At 43.2% G+C, this 14,063-nt stretch overlaps 1 long non-coding RNA gene across 1 annotated transcript; it reads left to right on the forward strand.

Moving 5' to 3' along the window:
* The first annotated feature begins 1,955 nt into the window (after positions 1-1,955).
* Positions 1,956-11,413, forward strand: LOC147663734 (uncharacterized). Its single transcript, XR_015305237.1, has 2 exons — positions 1,956-2,570; positions 7,781-11,413. It is a non-coding gene; the product is annotated as an uncharacterized LOC147663734 (long non-coding RNA).
* The last annotated feature ends 2,650 nt before the right edge of the window (positions 11,414-14,063 follow it).

The raw sequence follows: 14,063 nt of genomic DNA on the forward strand, positions 1-14,063 counted from the left end.
CTTTACGACTGCGGTGGTTCCACACTTTGAGCAGAGGCTCGCACTTGTGGCAGAGAAAGTATAATTACACACACCTGCTGGCAATTTATGCCACCTGCAACCCATGAACTAAAAATCACATAAAAACAGCCCACATCCCAGGCTGTGTTTTTTTTTCACACACACACATACATCACCTGCCTGCTCTGCACCTTGTCTTGCCATTTGACAACTGCAGAATGCTAAATGTCAGGAGAAAGAAGAACCTGAGGAGGAGCCCTAGATGATTCATGGATTTGTCATGGTAAACTACAAAAAAAACTTCAAGGGCTTCCTTAATTCCTCAGCCGTGCAAAACAGAAGGCAGCCCATTGGCAGCAATGGGATAATGCATTCAGTGTATTAAAGAAGGTTGTCTGGACCATCAAAGACATAAAAGAGTGGCAGGATAAGAGAAGGATTTTGAAGGAGAACCTGCTGCATGGGCTTTCTGTGAATTATGACCTTAATATGGTGCCAGGTAATATGTGATTATTAAAGATGACTTTATTTAATGAATGTTTATTATTATTATTGGTGTTCGCCATAAGTTGGCAAGGTATGCTCAGATGTGAGTCCCTTGCTCACTTTGCCACTGGATTCAAGCAAGCCTGTCTGAAGACGGCTGTAATGCCAGAAACCAGTCCTAGGAAGCTTGTTTCCGGTCCAGGGAGGCATGGCTTGGCAGTTCGGGCTGGACTGTTCCCATGAGGCACAGGGTCAGACTGATTTGCATATGGCCATGTCTGAACTGAGGTGGCAGGGTGGGCTAAAGAACGGTGATTCATTAAACCCAGATCTGTTGACTGGTTGTGAGTGTTTTATTGGTTCAGATGCTCCTCCATCACCACCCCCTTTTGTACCGCTTTGTTTGCCATAAGTTGGCAGGGTATGCTCAGACGTGAGTCCCTTGCTCACTTTGCCACTGGATTCAGGCAAGCCTGCCTAAAGACGGCTGTAATGCCAGAAACCGGTCCTAGGAAGCTTGTTTCCGGTCCAGGGGAGGCATGGCTTGTGATAGAGGGGCCTTTTTATCGACCCTGGTAGCCTGAAGGCCCTACATGGCCCTGCGTGATAGAAATCTGAAAATATGCTAAAATAACTAGCTTTCCTCATTAGTAAATAAAGGCCCCAGGGCTCACTATGCTTAAGGCTTAAAAACACACGTTTCTGTGCATTGAACTGAACAAGGTAAAATTAGGCCTTCAAAGATTAGTTAGTTTCATTGCCAGCTTCAAGACGAACACACACACACACAGACGGGTGCCCGTTGGTACAGCTTCCTGAAACCCTTGCTAACGTTATATTTTGAAACATAGCTTGCACAAGTATAAGCAGCAATTTCTAGCAATAAACAGCATCTATCATGGGAGTTCACACTTTCAGATATGTAGAAATGTACGTGACAGAAAAATGTCCTTTTTTAGCAATGTACAACATGTAACCATTTTTTTAGAAATAAGTGACGAAAATGTTCTCTTTCTAAGGTACAAGATGTCCTGAAAATGTTCTTTCTAAGGTACAAGATGTCCTGAAAATGTTCTCTTTCTAAGGTACAAGATGTCCTGAAAATGTTCTCTTTCTAAGGTACAAGATGTTCCGTATATTTTTAGAACAGAACATAATGTACTGAAAAGATTTCCTTCCGGTGTAAACCACCTGCACTGAAAGGGCGTAGGTCAGCGTCATCATAGAACCCTAGTTCCTCAATTTTGGGTATATCAGGCCCAAACGTCAAATCTGAAGCCAGAGCTCTGCTGATGCGACCTTTGCATGCAAGCTCTCCGGCTAGCCGATTGTCTGACTTGGGACTTCAAATCCTCTCTCTCAGGTGGTAGACTTCCTAAGCCAGATAATACTTTTGTCTTTTTAAATCTCTGTCCTTGCTCTGTATTTTCCATTCACACCCAATTCCTTGGATTTTTAGGTTCCCTTAAACTACTAGGCCCTGCTGGAATAGTCTTCATAGTTAAGGTGCTTAAAGGGACTAGACTTTATAGAGTGTTCTGCTTTCCCTAACTAATTTCTATTGTGCCTTTTAAAAGATCTCAGTCCTTTTCGCACCTTGGATCTCTTTGGAATGTTAAAACTTGCATGGGTAATTCTCTTCAAAAAAGCACCTTTGTAGGCGCTATGGTTTCTTTGAATGTATTCTGAATGTGAACTTGCGTTTTGTTTTAACCCTGACAGATTAAAGTCAGACTTTCAAACATTTCATTGCTCAGGCTGATCAATTAATAAATGCATTTTCTGATGTACTTAAGACTTAACAAATAAAATGCCACTTCAAATGTGATCTTTGTCATCTCATATCATTGCTCCTTGTTCCTCAGTGAAGTGTGCGTCGGTGACCTGTGACCACGGCTCATGACCACAGCAGGGTTGTTTGTAGGTTGTGACTCGTGACCACACCCCAGAGGGCTTTCCTTCCCCCTCAACAGCTGGCGCCCAACGTAAAATCGTACTACGTACTGTTTGCAGAGGATCCGGTGCACATCCACGACAGGTCCCTGAGGGGTCCGGGCTCCGCTCCTTTGCGGCAGAGACCACGGGTAAGACAAGGTTTTTGTTTTTCCTTGAATCTGCTGGGTCTCTGCTGCCTGAGGGTGCGACTGACTCTTTTTGGACTGTCTCTGGCTGACACCTGTCCCCTGCAGCACTATCTCTAGTCACGATTTGAACCCTCTCTCTCTCTGTCTTTGCGAGGTCACGATTTGTCACTTTCTTGTCAGAGGCCAGTATAGGCTTTTCTGCTGCATATTGGTTCATAACAGTTGTGCCTTCAAGGTTGGTGGTTTTCCTGTTTTGCACTCTTGTTTGCCCTGCCGGTTCCGGTCCGGAGGGAATGATTATAGCGTCAATGGTTCTAGGTTTTTGATCCCTCGACAGTTAAAAGTCTGTGCGCAGGGTGTCCCCCGGAGCCTCTGTGTCCGGGGTCGGAGTTAGAGTCTCCCCTTCTACAGTTCAAATCTGTGGGCAGGTTTATGATCCCTCTCCAGTTCAAGTCTGTGTGCAGGGTGTCCCCCGGAGCCTCTGTGTCCGGGGTCGGAGTTGAAGGCTCCCCTAGTTCTCCATTGTTGCATTATGGTTTGACGTGCAATTGCATTTTGTTCTTTGCCATGTTCTGGGTTGATAACACATTACTACTTTGCATATAGTATTTTCTTTTTATTATTTTTTTTTCTCTCAAAACTGTTTATTGCCTATTTACATAGCATTTTGTGCTCTTCCTCTGTTCTGGTCTGTTCAGTTCTCATCTTCGCACTTCCTTGTTGCCCATTCTTCTCTCCTGCGCCCTTCCTCTGCCACTTGTGCCCCTACGTTCTCTTCCATGAGGGCTGCCTTCACGCCCTTCCATTGTTTACTTTCTTCTCCTCACGATTTATTTTAGCAAGGTTTGGGTGTCCATATCTTTTGTTCAGTTCCACTTTTAGTCTGCTTTACTGACTGGCTTTGTCAGTTGCTGCCGTGTTCTCTCGTTCCGCGAAGGTACAGAAAGAGGAAGTAACTTGTGGTATTTTCAGATTCCCCCCTCCTTTCTCGCCCATTCTTGCACACTGTGGTGCTCCACCGTGTTTAGTGAGATTTAATATCTAGGTCCTTTGTACTGTACTTTCAGTTTTTATGACGCATCTTTTTATATCTTTTTGATTTGTCTTTGAATATGTTGTCATGGTTGATATTTGTTTTTTGCCTTGCTGTTTGATTTGTCTTTGAAAGTATTGTCATGGTGGATATTTGTTATTGTTCCATGTAAACTGTCCATTGCTTTGCTCTGTGTAGTAGTTGTGCTTTGATGGTGCTTCTCTGTGCGTCCAGTGACATAGCGTCTCAGTCCTAGTTGCACCATCTCCCACAGCCGCCAGGTGCCCTACCTGGCCTTCCCTTTCCCATTGCTGTCTGGGTTGTATCTCCCTTTCCTTATTGCAGCCCTGCTAGGTAGGTGGCTAGCCGTCTAAAGATACGCACTGACGTTGCTTCTCCTTGCCTCTGGAATAACGAGGGTCTTTGTCTATCATTAGCCATAGCGACTGATAGCCAAAAAGGGGGGACGTGTATCCAAGTATTCCTCCTAGCCCCTTGACGTCCTCATCACATCCTCTATATCCGTGATGTCCAACACCACCCCACGTACTATAAATTGCTCTATCCATCTGGTACATGACGTCCCTATATCAGTCCATAACACCACTTTTAACACGTTAACAGAGCTTGATAACAAGAGCCGAGAGACTAGCCACTGCTTGGGAACTTCTGGGGTTCATCTTCACTCCCAACACCCAGGTTCACATCTCTACCATTTCCATGACTGACGTATGTGCAACCACACATACATTATTCTGCAACTCTGACAACTCGTCTAGTTCTGACGCCATATCCACGTCCCACTCCGCTCATTCGATCCATTCCGGTCTCTCAGACGGCTCAAACTCCATTGTCATCACTGATGGGGAAGACTCAGATTCATCAGATTCTACGCAGTCTGTTGTAAGTCCACCCATTCGTCACCACCAAGACAAAAATCCCCATGCAGATGCGTCAGGCAGTGTTTGAGAAATGAACACTAGATCGATTCCCCAACTTTCCCAACATCTAGGGTAAAGATACAAGCAGGGCACACCCAAGCAAGCAAATAACATTTCTCCTCACAGGCTCACAGTGAACAACACAGATACTAGTGTCCCTATGAATAAGATACTGAGTTCTACTATATATAAGAATACCTACTGACTTTGACATATATTTTATCTTAAAATTGAAAATTGGGAAAGACTGCTAGTTCTATCAAGCTTTTGAACAAAATACCCATATCAGTCTAAGATTGCCTATGCCAGTTGTGGCAGCCAGCTCCACTACCCTGGTTGCGTCGCTGCACAGGATCAAGAATTATTAGACGGTATATACCCCTGTGTCATTAAGGGTATAGAAGAGGGACCTATACAAGATCTCAATTACAGCAACTAAGAAGGAAGAGTATAGGCAGAGAGTGTCACACCATAGACCCCCATTAAAAGATTATCCTGCATTTGTACATTTAACTGGGGGGGGCGTTTAACATGGAATGCTTCTAGGTGGGCAATAAATAGCAGCTAAAGCTTCAATGACCCTAGCACCAAGGAAATGGTATGAGGAATAAGACTCCCAATGCTGCATGATTTATTACTCTAAAATAAGCTTTACAAATATTGGCAAATTCAAAAATTGTTTCTTCAAAAATAACATTACTCGTTTAGAATATACCAATCTTTTATATCAAATATATGCGTTTCAATTTTGATATACATACATTAATTTAACAAAACACTAAATAGGTTTTAATTTCGTAAATTGAACTACATACTGGAGAGCTACCAGTAGCTCAAGAGCTACTGGTTGGAAAAGCTTGTTGCAATTACAAAGCAGTAGTGGTTGACATGAGCATGTAGTGTGTTTTTCATTGTAGGTTACATTTTTAAGTAGTTCCATTGATTTAAAATATTATTGTTTGCATTTGAATGAGTCTGATTTGCACTCTAGAATGTGCATGTAAATGCCAAGACTGCCAAATGCCCAGTGTAATGTTGAAAACAGTTCTTCTACTATATAAATGAGGTATTTTCTCTATAACGTGCACATCTATTTATGTCATAAATTTGCAAAGCACCCCCTCAAATAAAAGCCGACTTGGTTTAGTGCCACAGGACCATGACAGTTCACCCTTTCATTGCATTTGTATGTGCTTTAAAGTTGTAAATTCGTGCACGCTTAAAATTTCTGCATTTAGGGATTTCTGACTGATTGCTATTGAACTTTTAAATAGTCATTCTGAACTAATAAGTTGTCATGATAGCTGCACCTGTCAGTCAAATGACGGCAGTCAATATACCGCCTGCGCTGCTACAACAGCTCACCATGCAATACATCCAGGCCCCATTACAGCCTGCCATAATATACTTAGAGACCAAGCCACAACAATATGCACAATACGTTCAGGCCCAACGACAGCCAGCTGATCAGTACATACAGCCACAGCCCCCAGTACCATACATAGCAGCACAGCATGCCTACAGAAATGACCAACAAAATTATTATATAAATAACAGAAAGAATGCCACCAGAAAATCAGGTATACAGGGAAGAGTAAATGGAATGGTACAACTGAGGCTCCAATCACAGCCAACACAGCGCACTTGTTATTATTGCCACAGAATAGGTCACATGCAAAGACAGTGCCGCAATAGGCTTCGAGACCAAAGCCAGCAACTTATGAGTCCAGCCCAACAAGGACTAAGCTCCTATGGCCCCTATGAATGTGGCCCAAGTCCAACAATAGTTCCTGTGAATGCACGTTCCCATGCAACAGCAACAATAGACACCTATACACAAAATAATGCCCCAAAAAGAAAAAAATGCTGCAGCACCCAGGTACTAAATACAAAATAATTTATTCTTACCAGCATCCGAATTCAGTCCCAGTTTAAGTAGGCAAGTAATGGTCTGAATGCAGGAACAGATCGGGGAGGGTGTTACAACAGGGCACTGACAGTTGATGTTCGCCATTACAAAATAGGGTTTTTGAAATTTTGGCTTGCGTTCAAGTTGAATGATGCCACTAGCCTTAGAGCAATGTAGATGTCGGAGCAGATAATAATAAAATAGAAAAATCTCCCACAATTTCTTATGCACAGAAATAGTGAGAGAATAGGGGGATAAAATTATGGAATGGAATATACGGCGTTTACTCAGCATGCACGACATACAGAGAACATGAGCCTGTGTTTAATGTGATGTTAAATATTCTGGTCAGCATAGCCTACAATTAAAAAGCACATGTTTTTAGATGTTACAAGGTGACAAAAGAGTTAACAGGCTTTCTCTGCCGTTGGAAGTAACCAACCACAAGATTCTGGGCATTGAGCCAGGCAGGAAATACATTTCCTGTAGTCTGTAACGAGGCAGTTGGAACGTCGATGATCGCAGGATCACACAAAATGAGAAATATATACATATGTATATATACAAATATATATATATATGTGTATAACAGAAGTAATATGTAGGTATATTAATAATTTTTTTCTAGGTTCTTCAAAATTGCAGGAAATACTGTAAGGCGACTGTGCTAAAATGCTTTTTTTAAGCAGTACATAAGCGAGGGACTGAAATACTGATTGTGCATTGACAAAGCCAAAAGGTTAACAAAATGTTTGAGGCCTACTGGATTTGGCAAGGCTTGTTTATTTTTATGCTGCAAAGAAATGGTACGTTCCTGATTCAAGTAGTTTAGTGAAATGTTTTAGAATTTCGGTTTATGAGCCTGGGGCAGGTTATGAACAGTGTCACTGTGACAGAGATTTTCAAACATGTTTGACGTTGAGACAAGCTATAGCCCAACATTTTTTAAAGTTCCTTTTTTTAGATAATGGATTTTTCTTTAAAGTATCAGATTCTTTCCTTCATTTGGAGTTCCCTCCATACCCCAGCTAGCCAACACACAACATACAGCAGTGAATAGCACTACTATTGCCAGGCCGGTTGAAGTACAGTTGCAGACTTCAGATGGTTGTACATATTTTTTACCTGCTTTAAAAGTTTAAATACCCTGGAATTATGACAGTATCATGTTTTAGGTGTTTAGTGTATTTTATTTTTTTTAAGTAATGAATGTTCCAAGGTTTCACAAAATTATTATGTATGCATCAACACAAGTGAAAAATCTTCTGAAATAATGAAAAATATTAAAAATAACAAAAGTTTGTATACACTAACATGCACTGCGAAGTTTCTTTCAAAGTCAGGTCCAGGAAGTGGGGCCACATCAGTTCTGGGCTTCGACATATGAATAATGGAACACAGATCTTGGCCCAAAGACTTTTGGAAATAATAGACTACTAACCAGCAGCTGTCCCCATTGCCAAGAGGAAATAAATAACAGAACAGACTTCAAGGTCAACTCTGCAAATCAGAGAAGGCTAACTTGTTTCCATTTGACTGTCCAAGAGGAAGAAGGCGTTGACAGCTTGGTCGTTTATGGATTCAGACGTAACCACAACACCTGCCGCACAGAAGTGTCTTATCTAAAGTTATGTATTTTGTATTATAATATTTTGCAATACTGACAGAAGTGGCATTAGGAAAATTGAATTGGTTTTGTCTCATTGTGTTAATAGGAAGACTTGTATTGCTCATATCTTTGAAGTTGCCAATAGCAACAAAGTCACTTCCAATATATCTGTTAGCACATGGAGTAAATAGCCCTTGCAAGCATGCAGAAAGGTTCAACACCCCCTCTACCAGCACAGTTAGCACCCCAGAATAATTGTATTTGCAACATGTGTCCTCATCGACCTCCCCTGAAGGAAGTAATAATGCAATAATAAGAAATAGTGCCCAAGCAGCTAGACAGCATCCTGCTCACGATTCTCTGCAGAGTATGAGGTACAGTCAGATGACAACAATAGGTAGACAGAAGACTAAGGCACTGTTACATGACTCATACACTCCCCATGCAGGGAGAACAGATAGCTTTTCTCACCTAGGAAGATACGACCACAGACTATAGAACACCTCCTGCAGGATACACAAACTAATGTCAGATTATTGAGGCCACTGTCCCTAAAGTGTTTATACATAGAACAGGAAGGGACAACCCCTCCCCCTCACTGATGCATGAGGTCATCACTGACACATGCAGAATGGAAGTGAAGACAACAAGGCTATTTCAGATGACTGTTCATGGTATGGCCCATAGTGTAGTTTTTTTTGAAGAATCAATAGGTTTATGATAGCAGGGTATCTGTTAGACTATCATTGCTCTATCCGCCACACTCTCCATTACCCATGACAGATTAGAACGGCGTTGTTGTTATTCGCAAAATGTTACGCCCATGGCAAAATTCAGTGCCCGAGGTCAGTTAAGGTATAAAGAAGCGCTCTTAGGGCAACATAGGGTAGACTAGGATTATAAAATAAGATAGACAGGTTGTCCACTTAGGGTGTATAAAAGAAAAATGTCCAAAAGCATGAACTGATTTCAAACTAAAAGACACCTCTTCTCTCTTTTCTAGAATGGCATGTTACCTGTGGGGCGACACTCAAATTGAAAACAGCAGTTTTTTCAGACAATAAATATGGCATCTCTGACCGAATTGACTTTTTCTGGGCCTGCAGAGAATGGCTCTATCTCCAACAGCCCTAACGAAGAAGCAGCCTGAGCTCAAGAGAACATTGCACCAAGTCTCCATGATGGTTCCACCAGCAAATATCTCCAACATCGATGCCCATCTCTGGCTCTGTTATCTGGCTCCACGGACAAGAGCAGTGTGCTCAGTTCTAAGGGTGGACAGTGTTCAAAGTCCCACCAAAGGAGGTTTGCTGTTTGAGCAGAGTCCAGTTCTTTTCCCTTTACCATCATTGTGATGCTCCAGACTAAGGCTGAAGGACTCTGGCTTCGAAATACCAAGAGGAGAGTATGCCTTTGGCTAAGGAGTGAGCTGTACATTACTAACAACGAAGAACATGGCTCAACTGACCAATGCCATCAACAACTTGAACAAGATAGAAAGGAAATGGATTGCTGGAGGAGATGCCATAGTAGAGAGCCACAGATTTGTTGAACTTTGACTGGATACCTTTGTGGCAGTTCTAAAAAGTTTTTATTTTTTTGCTGTTTCTTTTTGTGTCGCATCCCGCAGATGAGTGCCATTGTAGGAAAAGAAAGTTAGCACCAAGATAGTAGGGACAAACTACACTAGCATAGGGATTTACAGATAGCTGAGTATGAGGACAAAGATCGTGTTCATTGGGATAGGACTGGAATACGAATGGAGATGAGCGAGTTAGCAGCACCTAGCACCCACGATGGAATACAAATAGCTCCTCCACTTCTCCCAGGTAGAGACTGTCTGAGTAAGAGCCCAACAGCAGCCCAATATGAACGCCTGCTTAATGAGCAAGTTGCAGAGTATGCGAAAATACTCATTAGGCCAAATGAAGACAAAGCCAATGAAATAGATCAACAACAAGGTAGCTTTAAGTGTTATGTTAATGACATACCCTGGATACCGCCACTGGCTGAAGGGTCACAGAGATACTCAGTTAAAAGAGTGTTCATAGAATGAACAAGAGCAGGGAGATGATAGAGGGGCCTTTTTATCGACCCTGGTAGCCTGAAGGCCCTACATGGCCCTGCGTGATAGAAATCTGAAAATATGCTAAAATAACTAGCTTTCCTCATTAGTAAATAAAGGCCCCAGGGCTCACTATGCTTAAGGCTTAAAAACACACGTTTCTGTGCATTGAACTGAACAAGGTAAAATTAGGCCTTCAAAGATTAGTTAGTTTCATTGCCAGCTTCAAGACGAACACACACACACACAGACGGGTGCCCGTTGGTACAGCTTCCTGAAACCCTTGCTAACGTTATATTTTGAAACATAGCTTGCACAAGTATAAGCAGCAATTTCTAGCAATAAACAGCATCTATCATGGGAGTTCACACTTTCAGATATGTAGAAATGTACGTGACAGAAAAATGTCCTTTTTTAGCAATGTACAACATGTAACCATTTTTTTAGAAATAAGTGACGAAAATGTTCTCTTTCTAAGGTACAAGATGTCCTGAAAATGTTCTCTTTCTAAGGTACAAGATGTCCTGAAAATGTTCTCTTTCTAAGGTACAAGATGTCCTGAAAATGTTCTCTTTCTAAGGTACAAGATGTTCCGTATATTTTTAGAACAGAACATAATGTACTGAAAAGATTTCCTTCCGGTGTAAACCACCTGCACTGAAAGGGCGTAGGTCAGCGTCATCATAGAACCCTAGTTCCTCAATTTTGGGTATATCAGGCCCAAACGTCAAATCTGAAGCCAGAGCTCTGCTGATGCGACCTTTGCATGCAAGCTCTCCGGCTAGCCGATTGTCTGACTTGGGACTTCAAATCCTCTCTCTCAGGTGGTAGACTTCCTAAGCCAGATAATACTTTTGTCTTTTTAAATCTCTGTCCTTGCTCTGTATTTTCCATTCACACCCAATTCCTTGCATTTTTAGGTTCCCTTAAACTACTAGGCCCTGCTGGAATAGTCTTCATAGTTAAGGTGCTTAAAGGGACTAGACTTTATAGAGTGTTCTGCTTTCCCTAACTAATTTCTATTGTGCCTTTTAAAAGATCTCAGTCCTTTTCGCACCTTGGATCTCTTTGGAATGTTAAAACTTGCATGGGTAATTCTCTTCAAAAAAGCACCTTTGTAGGCGCTATGGTTTCTTTGAATGTATTCTGAATGTGAACTTGCGTTTTGTTTTAACCCTGACAGATTAAAGTCAGACTTTCAAACATTTCATTGCTCAGGCTGATCAATTAATAAATGCATTTTCTGATGTACTTAAGACTTAACAAATAAAATGCCACTTCAAATGTGATCTTTGTCATCTCATATCATTGCTCCTTGTTCCTCAGTGAAGTGTGCGTCGGTGACCTGTGACCACGGCTCATGACCACAGCAGGGTTGTTTGTAGGTTGTGACTCGTGACCACACCCCAGAGGGCTTTCCTTCCCCCTCAACACTTGGTAGTTCGGGCTCGACTGTTTCCATGAGGCACAGGGCAGACTGATTTGCATATGGCCATGTCTAAACTGGGGGGGCAGAGTGGGCTAAAGAACGGTGATGGAATAAACCCAGATCTGTTGACTGGGTGTGAGTGTTTGATTGGTTCAGATGCTCCGTCCATCACCACCCCCTTTTGAACCGCTTTGGTCGCCATAAGTTGGCAGGGCATGCTCAGACGTGAGTCACTTGCTCACTTTGCCTCTGGATTCAAGCAAGCCTGGCTGAAGACGGCTGTAATGCCAGAAACCGGTCCTGGGAAGCTTGTTTCCAGTCCAGGGAAGGCATGGCTTGGCAGTTTGAGCTTGACTGTTTCCATGAGGCACAGGGTCAGACTTATTTGCATATGGCCATGTCTGAACTTGGGTGGCAGAGTGGGCTAAAGAACGGTGATGGATTAAACCCAGATCTGTTGACTGGGGGTGAGTGTTTGATTGGTTCAGATGCTCCATCCATCACCACCCCCTTTTGTACCGCTTTGTTCGCCATAAGTTGGCAGGGTATGCTCAGACGTGAGTCCCTTGCTCACTTTGCCACTGGATTCAAGCAAGCCTGCCTGAAGATGGTTGTAATGCCAGAAACCGGTCCTAGGAAGCTTGTTTCCCGTACAGGGAAGGCATGGTTTGGCAGTTCGGGCTGGACTGTTCCCATGAGGCACAGGGTCAGACTGATTTGCATATGGCCATGTCTGAACTGGGGTGGCAGATGTTGGGGTTCAGGGTGGGCGGATGCCTTCTGTCTAGACCCCCGGTCACTGGTTTTAGCGTGTAGTGCCAAGTGCATATGCGAATTGATGGACGCTCCCTCGGGCTCGCTATGAAAGGGCTTGCCTGCAGAAAACCGGTGCTTGGTTTCTTTGATGGTCCATTGTCGTGTGTTTACAGTTCCTGTTTTCCTACCTTGTTCCCTTTCCCCCGAGGTCTTTTGCTGCAGGCCTTTAGAGGGTTGTCATTTGGCTCTCCTTTTTCCCATTTATCCTGTTTCCTAAACCTTTGGCCAATTTTGAACCCTTAGTGGGGACCTGTTTTGTAATTTCGGTGACGCTTCGGGATACATTGCTGCGTTTCCTTGTGTACGGGCGTCCAGTTCATTCTTTTTATTTTTTGTATTTAAACCATCTTGTTGTGTATTCCTTGGGTGGTTTCACGAAGGAGCTGAATAACGGCCTTTTTTTGTGCTACCTTTGTGTATATTTTTAAAGTCAGGGTTTTTTTGGGTGTCTTATGTATCCTTAGACACCTTTTTTCCCCTATCCCTATTTAGTCTTTTTCTTTGTTTTGCTATTACCACCCTTTTGTCATTCTCGGTTTTTCCTGCGGGGGCGTGGTTGGTCCGGGGTTACGCAAGAAAGAACCAATACGAAAGCTGTGGATTGTTTTCCGGACTCGTATCAAGCTACTCCCGTGTTTTTACTGGGGTAAGCAGGGAGGTTGGTGGTTCGTGTGTGTACTTGGCACTGGTTTTGTAGATGGGGTTTGTCTAATTTTGTCCCCCTTCTTCTTTTATAGTGGTCTCGACTGGGTCAAGCAGTCTGCTACCAGGAAACAAGAGGAGACGAGCTGTGTACCCCAAGACCTTGGGTTCCCTTGTTTTGTTTACCCACCTTCTCCCGGTGTCGTGTTCTCCACCACCCGGAATATATCTGTGGGTGCTGGGGGTCATGGCGAGGGTAGGGGATTGGGGCATTCTTCATTCCTGCGGTGTTTGGCTGGTCGGCATCGGAACAGAAAACCAAGCCCACAAATTGATACACCGCCCGAGTGAAGAATGGTTGAGGAGGCAACAGGAGGGGCGTCCTCGATGCAGGAACTCATGTAGGCCTTAGCTCTTATTCAGGGTGAAGTCCATTCCCTCTGACAAGAGAATCATGAGTTACGGTTGACACTGAGTGAGGTCAGCGTTAAGGAAAACACCAAGTGGAGAGGGAGGGATCCCTCAGTGAAGGCTAAGACCCCAGTGATTCAGCCAGCTACATTTAAGTATGAGAGAAGTGCGGGGCAGAGTGGGTCTCCTTTGTTTGTTACTGTTAACACTCCTGTGCCAGTGCCTCTCGCTGCTCCAGAGAGGTTTTCCGGAGACAGTAGTAGATATGCCATCTTTATGAATCAGTGCCATTTGCACTTCATGTGTCGACCAGCTGCTTTTCCCGATGACACTACTAAGGTAGCGATTGTGATTTCATATCTTTCAGGCACAGCTGCAGGTTGGGCGGTCCCCTTAGTTGGAAACAATGATGCCGTGTTAAATAGCTTTCCGGCATTCAAGCTCCAGATGCATAGTCTGTTCGCTAAGCATGCGTTTATGCAAGCAAGCGATGCAGAATTGCTAAAGCTAAGACCGGGGAAGCAGGACCTTCTGGCTTATGTGGCTACCTTTAACGGCTTAGTAGCAGAAACTCAATGGCCCATTGCAAAAAGAACATCTTTGTTTTACCAGGGCTTGAGCGAAGACTTAAAGGATCT

This window comes from Lissotriton vulgaris, unplaced genomic scaffold (assembly GCF_964263255.1).
Source record: "Lissotriton vulgaris unplaced genomic scaffold, aLisVul1.2 SCAFFOLD_1415, whole genome shotgun sequence".
Taxonomy (NCBI): domain Eukaryota; kingdom Metazoa; phylum Chordata; class Amphibia; order Caudata; family Salamandridae; genus Lissotriton; species Lissotriton vulgaris.